At 42.3% G+C, this 6,000-nt stretch overlaps 1 protein-coding gene across 2 annotated transcripts in view; it reads left to right on the top strand.

Moving 5' to 3' along the window:
- Nucleotides 1–5,626, top strand: part of BTRC (beta-transducin repeat containing E3 ubiquitin protein ligase) — a 1,279,452-nt gene extending 1,273,826 nt beyond the window's left edge. Inside the window, exon 15 of one of the 2 annotated variants that reach the window (XM_069239553.1) lies at nt 3,292–5,609. The gene's annotated coding sequence lies outside the window, so the exon portion shown is untranslated. Of the gene's footprint in view, nt 1–3,291 lie in introns of both variants that reach the window. The other variant, XM_069239552.1, reaches the window with a different exon arrangement.
- Nucleotides 5,627–6,000: the final 374 nt, after the last annotated feature.

Genomic DNA, 6,000 nt, shown 5'->3' on the forward strand with positions numbered 1-6,000 from the left:
TTCAGCATCCAGTCTAATGCCTGGGAAATTCAAAGGTACGGAATCTGCAGCAAGATATTGTCTCTACCAGATAAGGCGTTACCAAAGGTAAGAAACTTGTTCCGATGTACCACTCTACTCTGCACCACTGCATTATACACCACTGCACTCTGCTCCACTCTGCATCTTTCTATGCCACTGCACTCTACGGTACTGCACTCTACACCACTACATTCTATTCTACAGCATGCCATTATGTGCCTCTCTATTCTGCACCACTCTGCCGCTACACTCTACACCACTCTACTCTGCAACATTCCACTGCACTTTACTCTGCACCACTGCACTCTTGCCCACTCCACTCTATTCCGCTTCACTCTGTGTCACTCTACCCTGTGTCACTCCATTCTGTGCCACTCAGTTCTGCATCACTCTACACCACTCTGTTCTACTCTTCACCATTATATGCCACTACTTTCTATGACACTAAACTTTGCCACTCCACACCATGCTATGCCTTTGCACTCTATTCCACTGCACTCTGCTATGCACTACTCCACTCCACACCAGTGCATTCTATGCCACCCCATTCCACATCACTACTCTACTGCACTCTACACCACTCCATTCCATGCCACTCAACTCTGCACCACTCCACTCTATGCACTACTCCACTCTACTATTCATTTCAACACTCCACTCTACGCCACTCCACACGAATGCACTTTATAAGCCCCCACTCCTCATCACTCTACTGTACTGCACTTTACACCACTCCATTCTACACCAAACTACTCTGCACAACTGCAGCCCACTGTACACCACTGTACTCTATGCAATGCTACACCACTACACTCTATGCAGCTTCACTCTATGCCACTGCACTCTGCACCACTCCACTCTACCCTGCACCACACTACTGTTTGCCGCTCCACTCTATGCTACTCTGTGCCACTGCACTCTATTCTACATCACTCCAAGCCACTGCTTTCTACGCCACTCAGCTCTACATCACTCTACACTCTACTGCACTCTGCACCACTGCATTCTATTTGACACAACTCCATTCTATGACACTCTGTGTCACACTGCACTCATCTCTGCACTCTTTACTATGCACCATTCTGCTCCACACCACTTCACACCACTCCAGGCCACTGCACTCCACTCTGCACCATCCTACTCTACTATATTCTACTCTGCACCATTCTATACCACTGCACTCTTTGCCACTCTACATCACTCCACTCAGCTCCAATCTATATGATTGTGCTCTACTTTACACCACCACATTCTGTGCCATTGAACTCCATGTCACTCTGCACCACACTACACTAAGCAACTGCACTCTACACCACTGCATTCCACCCTGCACCACTCTACTGTGCACCACTGCATTCTATGCTGCTGCACTCTACTCTGACCCACACCACTGCATTCTACGCCACTCCACATCACTCAGCATGACTGCATTCTACACCACTACATTCTATTCTACACCATACATTCTATGCCACTCTAGTTTGCACCACTCTACATCACTGGACTCTACTCTGCACCACTCTAAGCCACTCTACTCTGCACCACTTCACTCTGTGCCGCTGCACTCTACTCTGCACCATTCCAAGCCATTGCACTCTACTCCACTGCACTCTACTCTGAACAACTGCACTCTACGCCAGTCTACTCTGCTCCACTCTACGCCACTGCACTCTACTCAGCACCACTCCACTGTGTGCCACTTCACTCTACACTACTGTGTGCCACTGCCGTCTGCTGTGCGCCACACCACTCTGTCACTTCACTCTAATCTGCACCCCTCTATATCACTGCACTGTACTCTACACCACTGTACTCTACTCTACACCACTTTACCCTGCAACACTGTACTCACAACTACACTCTATTCTGAGTCACTGCAGTCTGAGTAACTGCATTCTGTGCCACTCTGCTCTGTACCACTCTACCCTACCACTGCATTCTGTGCCACTCAACTCTGCCACTTTACTCTATTTAACTGAAATCTATGCCACTCTACACCACTCCATGCCACTGCACTCTACTCTGTGCTACTGTATGCCACTACACTCTACTATGCACCACTACACTCTACACAATTGCACTCTATTCTGTACCCCTCTATACCACTGCATTGTACTCTCAACCACTCTACACCAATGCACTCTATGCCACTCCACTGTACTCCACTGTATGCCACTCTACACCACTTCACTCTGTGCCGCTCCACTGTATGCCACTTCACTCTGTCACACCACTCTACTTATGCCAGTCTACCCCACTCCACACAGTTCCACTCTAGTCTATGCCATTTCATTCTGTATTCTATGCCACTCTACTCCACTCTTGTCACTGTACACCCCTGTACTATATACCATCTCACTCTACGCCTCTCCACATCACTCTACGCCATGCCACGCTGCTGTGCTAAAAGATATCAGCTAAACCAATATTTCTTGCATAGGCAAAACCTATTGGGTTTGCCAGTGCTTGTTTAACATGGGCTTTGGTGTTTACAAATCTTCTTAGTTTGCAATTAGAGAAAGAAGAGTAAAGTGAATTATGTGACAGTGTTGCTGGGGTACAGAGAGTGTGAAAAGAAACTCTGTGGGATGTCATTTTTTGTACCACAACAAAATGAAAATTCCTGTAAATGAACTGTACACATTCAGCAGCTAGGGTAGCAAAAATGAAGCACTTTTTGTAATGCTGAAGTGTGATGGAAATATATTTTTTTATATGATCAAGACACTTTACTTGTTGATGCACAAATGATAAATATTCATTGAAACCCGATTTCCACACATTATAATTTGGGTGCAATATAGTTAAATCAGTAACTCTGTATGTCTGTGCAAATTTACTGGCCGTTTGAAGTGAAAATGTGCTGACTGTAAATGACAGTACGATACCACACAGTGCTTTGGCTACATTAAAAAAAAAAAAACGTGCCTGGTCCATTAAAACTAGGTGGGTCGTGAAGGTTTGTCCTTCTAAAAATTGGGTAGTGGTTCTGAAAAGTTTGTGAAGTACTGTTCTAGAGGTAGCTAAAGCTGTCTCAAGGGCCAGACTTTAGAAGGGCATTCAAGGTAACAATCTGACGGCGGGGAGAGAGCAATGGTGGTGACTCAAAGAACATTTGGAGATCATGTGTGTTTTTAATTATGTGTATAATAACAACTTCCGTGCTAATACAGGAAATACTATCCCAATTGACATAATATAAAAAAAATAAAACAAACAAATTAAGAATATTGTATTAAGGATGACTTTTTTCTGTTTCTCCCTTTTAAGGGCTCATTAGAGCTGTGGTATTTAAATGATCTGCAAGTACCAAGAAGAAAGCCTATCTGCTTGACAAATACTTGCTGAAAAGATCAACTGTTGTGGTAGAATTTGGAACATCTCTGGCAGGTGATGAGCTCAGTGCAGGTCAACGCAACGTTGAGGGACTGCGAAAAAGCTGCAAAGTAACTGTAGAAAAGAGATGTGGACAGGAGGAATCGAAGGCCTCTGCTTCTCTCTCCGTTACACGTTCTATAAATGTATTATTAAAATGCACATCCAGGATTTTGACTGTTTTGCGCTGTGCATCATGCTGAGAAATCGCTTCTGATTCTGGCGCCAAAAGCTAAGATCACTGCTGGGTTTGTTGGGACTTTCCAGATCCCGGGCGTAAAAGGAACCATTCACTACTTTGGTTATTAAGAATGAAATGTATGTGTTCGTGAAATATTAATTATTTATGGTTTCCTTCATTTTTATGCTCATGTTCTTTCTCTGTTTGAATAGCTATATCTAGTCACAATTCGCGTATTTCTGGCTTTCACGTATCTCCCTTTGCCCATGCAAAAATGGCCGACTGCATAGGTCCACGCTGCTATATTCTACCTGCCTCGTAATATATACGTACCTCGGCATCCATACAAGACATGCATGGAGACGGCGTCCCTGGGCTTGTGCTTAATAGCTCACGATGCACAGGCTGCGAACATTGAATATTTATTGTTTAATTATATTTTAACCAACAGTCTTTTGATTTCTAGCTCATTTTGAAAAGCTGTAAATTCACATTTGGTAGAAGATAGCGGCATAGCTAATCGACAGCAATACTCTCATCGGAAACAAACTTCACAGGTCACCTTTTCTCTGTGTCACATTCAAAAGCACGGATTAGGATGTTGATTAAAAATATTCGAAGTTTGACTACCCAGATAAGTATAGATAGTTTACAAATTGGACAGAATGGTTTTAAAGTGAAATGAAGGGAGCCCTGAACCATTGTTATTATTATGAGCCCTTTGGATATCGAGCGATTTCAAAATGTAATCCGATTAATTCGCTCCTATGCAATGATTTACAACAAGCTGAGACTTAATTGATTGAAGTAGTGAAGAACATCACACTATGCAAAAGCAGGGTTTAGTTTCATGGCTGTCCTCAGAATCGTTATTAAACGAATTTTATGAAAATTCTTTAAGGATAGGTAATACAATGTGACGACAACAACAACGTAAATAGTGAAAAAGAGACCATCATTCTATGAAAACATTGACAAGGTGACAGTTAGTACAATGCACATGTAATGTCCACTAAAAAGCAATTCATAGTGTTCAAAACCAAGAGGCTGGCATATGTATAGGAAATCACTACTTGAAATAATATCAGGTTTTTGTTGTGATTTGTATTTCTTTCGCGCACACAAAATAAAAAGAATGCGTGTTTGTCTGTTGCAGAAGCCTCAGTAAATTTCCACACAACTCAAATAGAAGCTGACCTGTTATTTATACTTTAATGTGTGTTTTCTTTTAGTCGCCACGGCCATCGGTAGTATGCTGATGTAATCTTGGAACACACAGTCCCCAGACTTTAGAACTACATATTCCTGAAATGATGTTGTTTGTATGTGATGCCTACTTATATATTTGCAGTTCTTGCCTTCAGTGTATAAGAGGTAGGATATAAGTATTCCGAGATGGATTATTTACAGTGTTTTACATCTGTAATGGATCTCTATATAATCAGCCCCTATATTTCTATCTTCTATTTATAACCAGTATAATCAAGAACACCAGTGAAATAGCGCTTTGAAAACAGCATCTGTACATAGCCGAATTCCCAGACTCTAACTTGGAGTTGACCACACCCCTTCAATTTCATGTTATTTTCCTGTATGCAATGTGGACTGGATCCTAGAACTTTTCGAAATGTGTAGTGGGGAGAATGCCCAGGACTCTTCGCTGTTTACATCCTTTTTTAGTCTCACTTGTCAGTAGTGAGTCAGGACTGAATTTTAAATTAAGTGGTACCAGGAAACCTCAAGTGTGCAGAGGAGCGATCCACTGTACGAACACCCTACCATGCTATTTTTACAGTGGAGAAGGTCGTGGTGAATTTTCCTCTGGATTAGCAGTTCTTCCTGAAACTGAATACTCCTATTGCTGGCTGAATCGGACATCTAACCTTTTACCTAAAAGCAAATTCAGGTTAGCAAGAGTGGGTAAAGGAAGCAGTACCATAGTTGCACCTCTCTTTGTTATTTGCAGTTTTATTGCTTTCTCCAAACATGGACAATCCTTTCCATATTCCAATAAAAATCCCAAGTGTTCGCTGCAGAGGATTGTAGCACCAATTTATGTGAAACATTTGTTTGTATAGGCAATTTTATGTCAAGACCTGAGGCTCCTATTATGCATTCTTTTCATGCTTTAATAATATAGCAGCAGTCAAGAAACGACACTTCCCAAGAGGCTTAGCAACATGCTACAGCTAACCAATGGGAATAAAAACGTGGGCACCAGCAGCACCAATAGCACGGCACCAAGGACCATAGAGTACTCTCTGGACTGCAAGCAGCCCTCCTTTCTTGCTGCTCGCAGTCAAGATAAGTACTCCTATTTCGTTTCAGTATATTGTACTGTTTCATTTTGTTTTTTCATTATATCGTTGGTGGTTTCATAAGCGCTTGCTCCATTTTCAATTTTACACCTTCCTCAGAGTTAT

The sequence above is a fragment of the Pleurodeles waltl genome, chromosome 6 (assembly GCF_031143425.1).
Source record: "Pleurodeles waltl isolate 20211129_DDA chromosome 6, aPleWal1.hap1.20221129, whole genome shotgun sequence".
Taxonomy (NCBI): Eukaryota; Metazoa; Chordata; class Amphibia; order Caudata; family Salamandridae; genus Pleurodeles; species Pleurodeles waltl.